This window comes from Mustela nivalis (genome assembly GCF_964662115.1).
Source record: "Mustela nivalis genome assembly, chromosome: 2".
In the NCBI taxonomy this organism is placed as follows: domain Eukaryota; kingdom Metazoa; phylum Chordata; class Mammalia; order Carnivora; family Mustelidae; genus Mustela; species Mustela nivalis.
In genome coordinates this window covers 60,496,318-60,509,620 of record NC_139021.1, presented here as the reverse complement: position 1 = coordinate 60,509,620, position 13,303 = coordinate 60,496,318, and the positions used below count along the sequence as shown (strand labels likewise).

Below are 13,303 nucleotides of genomic sequence, written 5' to 3'. Positions count from 1 at the left end.
TACCAGGAGATAAATCTTAGTCAATTATTTTTGAGGAGGCGAACAAATTTGCAAAATAATGAGGATGAAAACAGGATCCTCTCCCCTGCTCCGGACCCTCCACCTGTCCCACAAAGGAGTAGCACACAATTAAGAGCGAGAAGAATCCAGGATTTAGAAAGTGTTTCCTTAGAAATGCTGTTCGCATAGAGGCTCTATTGTAACTACACTGAAATGGGAGAAGTCTCCTGAGACTGCAACTTAGACACATTTTGGGGAAGTTGAAGTCACAAGGTTTTCTCCCGAACTAGTCAATCTAAAAGAAAAGAAAAATTCCTTTCTGTACTAAGCAAACTTCCTATGAAGGTAACTGAGTAAAATCTGACTTTACAAAATAGTGACTCGCTCCCAGACTGAAGATTAGCGAGCACCTGTCAAAATCAAGACTTTAAATGAAAAGCCTGTCATATGTGACACCAACAGGTCCGTTTCACAGGATTTTTAAGTAAACTGACAGCCAACCAGCCGGCTCTGGGAAAGGGGAAGTGGTACTTCTACTCAAGAGAGGATGGTACTCCTGTTTATTGACGGTGCTCCCCCCAGGGGGTCCTCACTGCTCCATGTCCCTGTGCCACCTCTGAGGCTTGTTGGGTTGACTGTGTGAAGGTCACACATGAGTCAGAAGCAAAGGCAGAACTCCAGTCTCTTCATCCCTGAAGCGTCCCCTCTTTCCTCAGACCCCCCTTCCCCCACCCCCCTCCCCGCCTTTCCATCTTCAGAATAAAGAGACCGTGACCAAACCAGGAAGACCCTTTGTTTCAAGGGCAGCTTATCCATGACGGTGCTAGCGGGACCCCTCTTGCCTTACGGGAGTCATTCATTCCATTTTTCCAAATCAGGATTCTCCAACACATGCTTGGAGAATGAACATTTCACAGAGGGACCCCTGCTCCGAGATAACTTTTCTTTTTTATCCAGTACATTCCTTCCTGGGAAATCTTAACCACTTTCAAGAGTGATGTCTTCCAGCTCAGTTCTCTTTTCCAAGCCTCAGACCTGTACGCGGTACTGTGTGTGGATTCCATCTGTCTGTCCAACCCATGCTTCAAGTCCAACACCTCAAAACTGAATTTGCCACCTTCCTTCCCAAGCCAACTAACTGTCCTGTGGTTTTATACCTGATTACTGAAGCCAGAAAGTAACCTTCTTGCTTCCCTACCCCCTATGTTGAATACATTCCCCACTTTTTCCAAACTAGTTTCTGAGCTTTCACATCTGGCCCCATACTCTGTTTCTGTAGGGAACTGGTGATTTCTCATTTAGATTACCGACACCTTTGACCTCATGATGCAAAGCACATCCTTGGTCATGCTAAACATTCTTTAACGATCACAGTTCACCATTGGCATTCATGTCAGCAGAGTCTACAGAGCCTTTCATGACTGGGTTCCGGTCCCCCTCTCTACCCTCTGACCTCACAACCGCCGCTGCCACTCGTGCTCTGTGCTTCATACCTACTCAGCTGGGTTGCTAAACGCCATGCCCTCTTATGTCAAAGATCCCTTCTTGGGAAGCCATTTCTCTGACACTCACAGCCTTGCCAACCCCTCTCCCTCAACCTGAGTGACCCACCCTGCCTTTGGGACTCAACTGAATAATGTCCTTACGTGCCCCCATCCCTGAGGAGATCATTCTGTGATATAACTGTGCTTTCGCTTTTCTCTCTTCACAGAGCATCCAGGCTCCTTGAGGGCTGCAAATATATTTCATCTCTTCTCCTCTATGCCTCGTAGACTGTCCAGAACGGAGGAAGCATGTGTGCACTTACAGCACATCAGCTCTTTCTCTGTAATACAGAGGCTGCAAAAGCAACATTTCTGTCTATTCAACAGCAGGGATTTAAAACCACACATCTGTCCACCTGCTGACTGCCTGCCTCTCTGTTTATCTATCTACCACTGCTCTCCCAACTTGCTCAGAGCAGATTTTAGATTGTTTGAGTAGCTACCGTTCAGAAGACATGGCAAGAAGCAAAGCTTTCAAAAGGCTACATCAGAGAAAATGCCATTATTGGGCTCTGCTGTATGACCTCACGCTACTACCTCCTCTATGTTGCTGACGAGCAAGTGTCAGCTTGTAAGACACAGCTTACCACGGTTTAGCGCAAGGAGAGCTGTGGCAGGAAACTCGTGCTTCGATCCCAGCTTTCCCAAAGTGGCTCTGGGCAAAAATCACTTCACTTCAATTTCCCACACAGATAAGCCAGAGATGCTGAGATGGAGTCCACAGGGCTGAGGGAGCATCAAAGTCAAAGCTTTCTGATGGATGAGAGGAGTTTCCCTAAGTCCTGCTGTCCTCCAGTCTTCCCTACTCGACCAGGGGTGGACCAACAGGCTGAGCCCAACAGTGCAGCCCCACTGTTGTGAGGGGGTGACCCCAAGGAGGGGCTGCTCTGCGTGGCCAGGAGACTCCACACCCAGCAAGGCTCTGCTCCACACTGCGGGCTACCAGCAAGCTCCATGAGCCCTCCTTCAGAACACGGGGCAGGAATTGGACAAGGAACGGAAAACTTATCCACACAAGCGAAGACACACGTGTCTTCTTGACACGAAGCCAGCATCCTCATTTTCTATGAAGGAGCAGCACAGCATGATGGAAGCCAGATACAGTAGCTATTTAACTGCTAACAGTGAATCTCCTGTCATGGAACTGGGGGTGGTGGGGGTGGGTGGGTGGGTGGGTGTGTGTGTGTGTGTGTGTGTGTGTGTGTGTGGAACGAGCCGGAGAAGTACCGTGTGATGTGCCTGGAAGGAGTTGCATTTGCAAATTAAACACTGGCAGATGTTGCTGTTGCTTCTGGTGGGATTACTCTTGGAGTTCTACATGGAAATTTTGGCAGCACTCAGCTACGATCTCATTCCCTAACCCCTCGAGTCACCCCTCTTCTTCCTCTATAGCTCTACTGTCCAGGGTTCTTGACATGTAGAAGATACCCATAAGCAATAATAGCAGCTTAGACCCCATCAGCGCTTCCTGTGGGACAGTGCTGGTTCTATGCCCTTAGCAGTACAGAAGCACTGAATCTTCTCATGGACCCTATGAGCCATGTACTATCATTATCCGATTTTACAAACAGTTAATTGAGGCACAGAGGCATTCCTCCATGAATGAGTGAATTCACGAGTTCAACTGCTGGTTTCTTAGCGCTATAAGATAACAAACCACATAAATACTGGACTTTGAGTCAAGTTGGAATAGGTGAGTCATTGATTACAATTCAATCACTTGCTAATTATAAGAAATAGTAACTAAAGAAAAAAAATAAAACTTGCTGGGCAATTCATGGTAGTATTATAGCACTCCTCAGAAATAAGTCTTTTTTATTATAGACATTATTTTTGTAACATTTTTAATGTAGAAAATCTTTAATCTTTCTTTTCACATAAATACCCTTTTTGTTAAAACTTAACCTGGAACCATACTGTATGTGATTTTATATCACACTTCTTCCATGTATATTGTATTTTGGCATTAGAATTTTGAAAATAGGATTTTAAGAAAAGGCAATCAAAATGTAACATCTTAGACAATCTCAATTGTTTTTAAGGCTGTGATTAACCATTTACTTGTTAAAAGGTAACATGGGTTAAATTATAAAAGCAGGGATGCCGGGGCATCTGAGTGGCTCAGTTGGTGAGGCATCTGACTCTTGACTGTGGCTCAGATCATGACCTCAGGGTCTCTCCCTCTCCCTGCTCACCACCCACCAACCCTATGCTTACATGAGTGCTCTCTCTCAAATAAATAAACACAAAAGCAGGAGTGCTCGTTATAGACTATCAATTTGAAAATTTTGGAAAACATTTAAGAAACAAGTAAGAGCCTTCTATGTACCAATTCAGGGGGGCCAAGCCATTGTCTCTGCCCTTAAGGGCCTATCGAGTAGGGAACAGAGAACAGGAGACAGAAAATCGTAATAATAGAGTGCTAAGGGTTGTTATACTGAGAACAGCCTCTTCTTACCACTGCCGAACTCCCAGCTGCCAGGCAGCACCTGGACCTGTCAACCGTCCCTTTCTTCTTACCTTGTGTTCTACATGCCATCCAACTTCTCTTCTACCCAAGAAATTCACTCTTGCTCTTGTTCTCTCTCCGTGCCATACCATGTATCTTTTCCTTTCTACTGAATCATTCCCACTGGCATCCAACATGCCTAAATATCTTACACTGAAAAACTACACAGTCTCCCTCGATCCTCTGATCCCCTGCACACACCACACACACCACCCCATCTCTTTGTATTCTATTCCTGTGGAAACTCTCAATCTTTCTTGTCTTTGCTCTGTCAACCCTCATGCTCTCTTCAAACCACGCTAATTGGGTTTCTGTCTTCCTGCTTCATGGAAATGGTCTTATCAGACTCATTAACCAAGATTCTTGCCAAATCCAACAGTCACTTCTCGGTTCTCAACTTGCTCAATATTGGTGATTTCACACAGTGCATCATTCCCTTGTTCCTGAAATGCTATTCTCTAGACTTCTGTGGCACCCTATACTTTCCCACCTACTTCACTACCTATTCCTTAACACTCTCTCTTGAAAGTTCTTTCTTGGTCTTACTTCTGCTTATTAAAGTGTCTAATACTCAATCTTTGGCCCTCTTCTCAACTGGTACTCTTTCCCATATAAGACACTTTTATGACTTCTAAAACTGTATCTCCACATTTGCTTCTCTCCTTTGAGAGTCAATCCTATATACGTGTGTGTGTGTGTGTGTGTGTGTGTGTGTGTGTGTGTGTAATCTCTTGACTTGGATGTTGAGTATGTATGCTCAATCCAGATACTTGAGTACAACTCCTTCCACACCCTCATCACCTCAAAACCACTCTTTCTCATCTCAGATAAACCACCCTCATCTAGTTGCTCAGGTCAAAACCAAGTGGTCATCCTCGACTCAGCTTTCTTTCTCCTCCCACCTTTGATCCTTTCCGTAAATCCTGCCAGTGCTTCCTCCAAGTTATACGGTACATCCTACAACTTCTAACCATGTCCAGGACTGCTACAATCTCAGCTCAAAGCTTCCTGGCTGGTTCAACAGTCTCCTAATTGGTTTCATTGGTTTCAGTTTTGCCTTATTCCTCAAATGATCATCAGACTGACCTTTTAAGACTATGAACACTGATCTATCATGGTCATGCTAAAAATTCTCCAATGGCTTCCTACTGAAATTAGAAAAACAATCCAACTTCTTCACTACAGTCTATGAGAACCTTCATGATCTGGACTTTATCACTGTCCCCCCATTCACTCTGTTGTAGCCACACAGATCTTGTTCATTTCTTGAAGGGGTGAACACACTTCCAATTTAGGGCCTTTGCACTTGCCATTCCCTTTCCAGAATGTCTTCTGTAGTTGCTCCTGCTTCCCTCCCAACCTCCTGGTTTCTTCACAAATATCCTCTCCTCAGGGATACCATTTCCTGAACATCTCAGCTAAAGATGCCCCCTTTAGCTGATCCACTCTTATCCAGTTACTCTTTTTCTTTATAGCACTTATTTCTACAGGAAATGGTTTCATTTACATAGTTTTTATCTCCTTCTTCCCCTCCAGAGTGCAATTCCATGAGAATAACCTTGACTCAATCATCACTATATTCTCAGCATCTAGAACTGTGTCTGACACTTAATGGTTGCTTGGTAAGTATGTATTAACTATTGAATAAAGGACAGAAGCAACAAGATATAAAGAGATCACAAAATGCTGTGGTCAGTTCAGTTTTGGAGCGTCAAAGAGAAATGGCATTTGTAATCCCATCATCCAGACTGGCGACTTTTAATATATTTACCTTTGGTTATCTTTCAATGTCATATACATTAAAATAGGATGATATAGTATGATTTATTTTGCAGACTCATTTTTTAGCTCGCAGTTATATTATGGTAGCTTTTAAAAATATTTTTTTCCTCCAGTATTTTTAATATGCCATAATTTTTAAGAAAAAATTAATAAACTTTTATTTCTTAGAGAAGTAACAGATTCCCCCCAAAATGGACAGTGATTTTCCATATGCACCCTGGCTGCATGCATGCGTAACTTCCTGTACTATGGACATCTTACATCAGGGTGTTACATCTGAAATCATCAATGAACCTACACTGACACATCATCACTGCCCATAGTCCATTGTTTACAGTAGAGCTTACTCTTGGTGGTGTACATTCTATGGGTTTTGACAAATGCATAATGTTGTATATCCACCACTGTAGCATCACACAGAATAGTTGCACTACCTAAAAAATCATCTGAGCTCCACCTACTGACCCTTCCTCCCTCCAACCCATGGCAACCAACTTTTTTCTTTTTATGGTCTCCATAATTTTGTCTCTTCTAAAATGTCCTATAGTTGGAATCATATGGTATATAGCCTTTTCAGATAATAATGCTGTACATTTTAACATTACGTTTACACTGCATTATAGAGCCTACTTTTTAAACTTGAAATGGACCATGAATATTTTCTCTTTATTTAATGTAGTCTTAAAACAATTTTCAATGCAGAAGTATTATCATTTATTTCATTATTAATCTATTTTTGGATATTAAAAACATTTCTGTATTTAAGAGGTAGAAAAAAACCACGATGGGGAGATACAGAGTGGGGTGAGTAGACTCCTAGAAAGCACCAGTCCTGCATTAGAATCTGTCACTCAGTAGCTGTATGAGCTTAGGCAAGTTTTGGTTTAATCCCCCAAGCTTCACTAAGCTCCTCCATCAAATGGAGATAATGCCGGTGTTTCTATTAGAGAAACCTCAGGGTATGAAGTGGAATAATGTATGCAAAGCATTAGGACAAGTGGTCATTGAATGCCTATCACTACTGTATCAGTTATCCGTCTACAACTCTCCTTTCTTAGAATACAAGCTAAAAGTACAATTACCAAGCCAAAAAAAAAAAAAAAAATCAGCACATTAGGCTACTGAATACATATTATCAAACTGCTTTTCTGAAAACTTGTACCAATTTATATCCTTATCAGTAATGTACACAAGTTTTTATCTTACTGTACCGCAGACCATTTTACTGATTTAAAATCTTTGCTGATATAATGGGCAACAGGCCGAACACTTACTCTCTGGCATTTCTAATTACCAAAAAGTGAACCTTAACATTTTTCCTTCTTGTGTGTGGACGATTTGAATGTTTTTCTCTTGTGAATGATCTGTTCAACGTTCTTTGCTCATTTTTTCTATTGAGCTATTTCTTTCTTAGTTTATCTTACTGAGTTGACACATTAATTCATTATTTTATCAATTAAAAAGTTTATCTTTTATTTAATGTTTTAAAAAATAGTATTTGTTTTCTACCCTGATTATAAAAGAAATAAGCATATTTTATAGAAAATTTGGAATATATAGAGAAGCACAAATAAAAATAACTAACCCCCAAGTCGCAGATATAATCAATGTTAAAATTCTAGGCTATATCTTTCCATATATTTTTTTGTTCTTCCATTTATTTTGCATTCAATATGTATTTACTGAGTGCCTTCTATTGGGTCAGATCCTCTGCTAGAAAAATAGCTGTTTGTTGAATATATTATACATAGGACATGTAATTTTTTTAACAGAATTGACAGCAAACTGTATGTGTGGGTCTATTCCTCAAAACAGTACTTTTTAAAAATGAACATTTTTGGAAAAAAGTATATACAGCTTAAATGAATGGAATACTCATGTAACCAGTATCTGGGTCAAGAAACAAAACATTATCAGAATTTCATAATTCAGAAATGTTTATTATTGTAAACATTCGTCTTTATCTCTGATAAAAGTAAAAAGTCTAGATATAAAATGTGTGCAATTTTTTTAGGCTCTTGAGGTTTATCATCAAACAGCTACCCAAAAATTTACTTCCTGTAAGCAATGTGAGATCTTTTTTTGATCTATCTATATTTTCTCTTTTATTCTTTTACATTTTAACTCTTTAATTGACTCATTTCTGCATATAAGTTGAATAACCGATTCCTTCACCATTTGTTGGCTTGGATTAATTTAAAACATACAGAAGTTTTCTAGAAGTTGGGGCTATGCCTGTGTGATCTTTTCTCCCCACAGTTAGTCCAATGCCACTGTAGGCCAACACAAATCTTCATATCACTGTAAAATTATAAAATATTTAATATTTGGTTGAGCTGGATGCTACTATTTTTTGTCAAAAACTTCTGGCTATTTTTTGCCTATTTATCCTTTCAAATGGACTTTAGGGACAATTTTACAAATTACTAGAACATGTTACAAAAAAGAAAAGGAAAGGAAGATACTTTTACTCAAATCTTCCTTTAGATCTCTCAGTAAGATGCCAAAGTTTTATTCATATATTTCTTACAAATACTTCTTGCATAGGTTACTCCTTATTTTTCCTTTTTTGATTTTTTGTTTTGGTGTTACAGGGACTGCTGCTACTTTAAAATTACAATGAAAAGTTTTGCATGTCTGGCTATAGTAGAAGAAAGTTACAGATTTTTAAATTTAATTCTATAATCGTTCACTTTTTTGACGTGCATTATAAATTCTAAGACTATTCCAGTAGGTTCCCTTCAGTTTTCTATGTATATCAAATTTTCTGCAAAAAACAATCATTTCCATCACTTTCATTTTAATAGTTATAGCTCATATCTTATTTTGCCTCAAATTCCTAAAATAATGCTGAATAATAGTGCTGAGAGAGGGCATTTTAATTTTTTTCCTTTTGTAATGACAAACGTGCCTCTTTCATTGCTAAGTACAATGTTGGCTATCATGGTAGGGTTAGTATCTTTATTATGTTAAACAGTTACATATAGTTTGACTCCTAACTTTCTGATGAAATTCAGAATTAAAGAAGCCCTTGACTATATTTTTTTATTTCTCTTTCTTATTTTAGATAAAAGACGACAGAATTTTGTAAGAAATGATGAAACAGGAAGAATACTTCAAATGACTCATTAGTAATAATAATAAAATATGGACATTGCTTCTTTTCAGCCACTAATTACATCATTAAATTCAGTATTCATTTATTATGTCTAATAATCATTCGTTACTTGAAAACTGTAGTTTGCCCTTTACACTGAGAGTTTTGTTGTTACTCTTGGCAACTAAGGAAATGGAGAAGGCCAAACAACTTACATTAAAACAGAGGAAGGCCAAGTCAACTCTATTGTCTTCCATGGGGAAGGAAGTAGGAATTGCTATTCTGAGATTACAGGTTAAGAATTCGATCTAGGGACGCCTGGGTGGCTCAGTCGGTTAAGCGGCGGCCTTCAGCTCAGGTCATGATCCCAGCGTCCTGGGATTGAGTCCCACAGCGGGCTCCTTGCTAGGCAGGGAGCCTGCTTCTCCCTCTGCCTCTGCCTACCACTGTGCCTATGCTGAAGCTCTCCTCTCTAACAAATAAATAAATAAAATCTTTAAAAAAAAAAAATTCAGTTTAATTTATTTAATGGTCCAAAGGTAGAAGGAAATATTTGGGGTGTTATGAAAGATGCTACTAGGAGTTTAAAAAAGGTGATATTACTGGTTTGCTTAATTCATAAGGAGAAAATAAGTATACAAAAGCCTATGTACAGAGCTGAAAACAAGTGGCATATTTGTGTATGTGTATATGTGCCTGGGTTCATTTACGTGTGGAGTATAATATTGATGTGTGCACACATTTTCATATAGGTGCTCTTGGCTTGTGAAAGAGATTGGAAACAGAAAACAGTTCAAGCCCTTCGTGAAATGTCCTCTTCTGCTAGCAATCACGAAACCCTTTCTGTGGCAGCAGACAACCAGAGTTTTCAGCCTCCACCAGAAAAGCTGGACTCTGGGACTGAGCTTCTTCCTACGTATAGAGAATAAGGCACTTTCTAGGTGCCTTATTTTATCAATTCAAATCAACTTCTGAATTAGCTTAAATCTTTACATTTTTGGAAACGTAAGCATTAGATCACTACAGAATGCGTCGCTTGAAATTGAAATCTCAGGGTCTTGGGTTTGAGCCCCATGGGAGGCTCCCTGCTCAGTGGGGGAGTCTGCTTCTCCCTCTCCCTCTGCCCCTACTCTCTCTCTCTTTCTAACAAATAAATAAATAAATAAAATCTTAAATAAATAAATAATAAATTATAATAGATTATAAATTGATTAAATAAAATCTTAAATAAATCTTAAATAAAATAAAATCTTAAAAAAATTTTAAGATAAAAAATCTTTTTTTTTTTCAAAGATTTTATTTATTTATTTGACAGAGAGAGATCACAAGTAGGCAGAGAGGCAGGCAGAGAGAGAGGAGGAAGCAGGCTCCCTGCCGAGCAGAGAGTCCGATGCGGGGCTCCATCCCAGGACCCTGAGATCATGACCTGAGCTGAAGGCAGCGGCTTAACCCACTGAGCCACCCAGGCGCCCCTAAGATAAAAAATCTTAAATAAATAAAAAATAAAATCTTTGGGGGAAAAAAGGAAGAAAGAAAAACAAAAAACCATTACAACTCCCTTCCTTTAAACCACGGCAACGTTTAGAGAACTATCCAACTCCCTCTGACTCACCAAACGCAGGCTAGCCTCTACCGACACCAGAACCTTCTATCCCAAGCTTTTTCTTAGTGGAAAAGGTGAAAACAAGGTGCTACCAACAGCAGGTGCTTAAAAATCAGGTCTGGGACAGGAATCTATACATTGAAGACCGAAGAAAGGACTGAAATATTTATGTAAATCCTAACACAAAGAAATCCTCTGGTCTGTCCCGACCGTCCCACAACACACGAAGTAAAGGAGAATGCTCCAACGTAGCTTCACACTTAACCAGGTGAATGTGATGTGTCCAACTCCTGCACAGGAAGACGGAAGGGTGGGGAGCATTCCTGCCACTTTCCAATGACCCTTGCAGCTGGGGAGTGTGGACTGAGACCAGAGCCTCTTGAGGCCCACCACGCCAACACCACCAGTTAGCATGGCCACCCTCAGGCCAGAGAAAAATACTACCTGACACCACACAGACAGAGAAAATTCCACATAAGCTTGCACCTTATTTTTACTTACTTTTTTCTATCTTGATATAATTTTTGCCTTAGCTGCGGACAAATCTAGCAGGAGAACTGACCAACGGCAAGTTAAACTGAAACATTATCATACACGAAAGGCCTTTCCTCACTCTGCAAGTTGCCTTTCAGTAAAAAATCCAACAAAAAGAATCCTTTCTCCATTCACTCGGAAAGAGTCATACTTTACTAAAGAAGCTGAGGGAGAGAAAAACCACCTCTAGTTCCATACTGTCATTCATAAAAAATAACTTCCATATAAGCATCACCCTACTGCATGCGGAGACCTTTGGGTAAAATGATACGCAGGACGTTAGTCAGACTTAGAAATAGGAAAGGCAGAAGTACACTACGGGACTGAAGTTTAAACCTTTCTCTGGTGGGGGAAGATATTATTTCCTTTGATAATTATGTTTCCCTGTCACTCCTGTTCCTGTACATGTCAAATATTTTTAATGATACAAAAACCCCCCAAATTTCTCCTTTATATTACCCTCCAAGTGTCAGCACAACTAATTTAAATCATGATTGCTTTTATTAAAAAATATTACTAAACGATAGGTGATAAAACTTTTAGAACCAAAAATGATTAACTTTGTTAAAAAAAATTACAGTATTTCTAAATTATTTTAAAAAGATATCCTAAATTTCTTAAATAATATCCTAATAACAATTTTAAGCATATAATACCAGACAATACAAGAGCTGTTCCGGAAAGCCTCTCACATAGTGTGCTTCATTATTCAGACTCTCTTACAAGCCAGAACTGTGAATTAACCAAATTATACAGAGGGGTTGCTGGCAAAAAGTTAACTTTTTTTAAAAAAATGAGGCCAAATGTCAACAATTGGAGTTCAGAAATCACACTTTAAGCTAACCAATAGATCATTAATCTCCTTGAAATTACTTGTATGAGATCTTAGAAAGCTAAAAACATGTAATTTAAATATATTAAAATATCCATGCCCCCCACCGCAGCACATTGCTTATTAGAGTGTGAAATCAAGCATTACCACACCATTTCTGCCTGATGAGATAATTTTGGTATTCTTGGGAATCTAATGCCAATACATTTATTTTTCCCAGGAAATAATTTTGCTTTTTATTTTGAAAGAAACTAATATTTGCAATGACCAGTCCCAGGTTTGTTGAATCAGAAAAATATAAAATGAAAGACTGAAAGAAGCATAAGGACCAATTTATTTTTAAAATATAGTGCAACCCTAGAGCAAGTAAAGAATTTTCAAAGACAAAGGCTAAATGGATATTTCATTTTGCTGATACCTTTATATTATTCTTGAGTAAAGTAACTTAAAATCAACTTTTGTAAGGTTGTAAGCCTAAATAATGTTTCTACCATTGATTTTTGTATTTGGTTTATTCCCTTCTCTATTTTACATAAAGAAGAGTCCTTATAACAAGAACAGAATCTGATATTTTAATGACTTCATAGAACTCCAGACTTCTTCCTTTACTTTTTGTTTTATGGAAAAACTATATCCCCTACATCCCTAAGCTAGAACTTTCAATATGTATTTTTCATGTATTTGTCTGAGCACTATTTCCAGACACTCTCCGAATATAGTTCACTGTGAATAATGTCCTTAAATAAATAAAAATCCAAATATACTGTATCAAAACCAAGTTTGGAAGTTTTTCGGTCTATATTATACCGAATTCTTACTTTGCCCAACTTCTTACTTTTCACCACATAGTTTTGGCACTGCATGGATGGAGCTTTGATATTTTTAAGAAGGTAGAATTTAAAAGCAATAGCAAATTACTGCTAATTTCTTCTTGATGGGTGCTATTAACACCTATTAACATCAATAAGAGTAACAAGGTTATACCCAATACAAAATATCAGCTTGGTCTGAATCATTAGAAACAAATGGAAACTTGGGGAAGGAATTTTAACATACTAGTAAAATATGGAATTTTTTTGTGTGTTGTTATGAAGCGAATCACAGCCATAAATCAGAAACAGCTTTTGAAAATAAGAATGATTATTAAGCTCTCCTAAAGGCAACTCTGAACTTGTCACTCACTTGAGATATTTCTACCTTAAAAAACAGTAATGCCTTACATGTAATTTCCTTAAGAAAAGCAAACACTTTAAAATGCAAAAAAAAAAAAAAAAAAAATTGTATTTTACCCTAAGTGTAAAAAGAAATATTTCACTAAGGAATAAGGAATGGGGAAAAAATGAAGCACATTTAAATAATTTTATTGCACTGGAAGTTGCCAATTCGTCTATGAGTAGTTTCA

General features: G+C 38.5%; 1 protein-coding gene across 20 annotated transcripts in view; it reads right to left on the bottom strand.

Moving 5' to 3' along the window:
- The window catches only part of EYA1 (EYA transcriptional coactivator and phosphatase 1), a 362,527-nt gene that overhangs the window by 41,470 nt on the left and 307,754 nt on the right, over nucleotides 1-13,303 (bottom strand). The window lies entirely within an intron of this gene.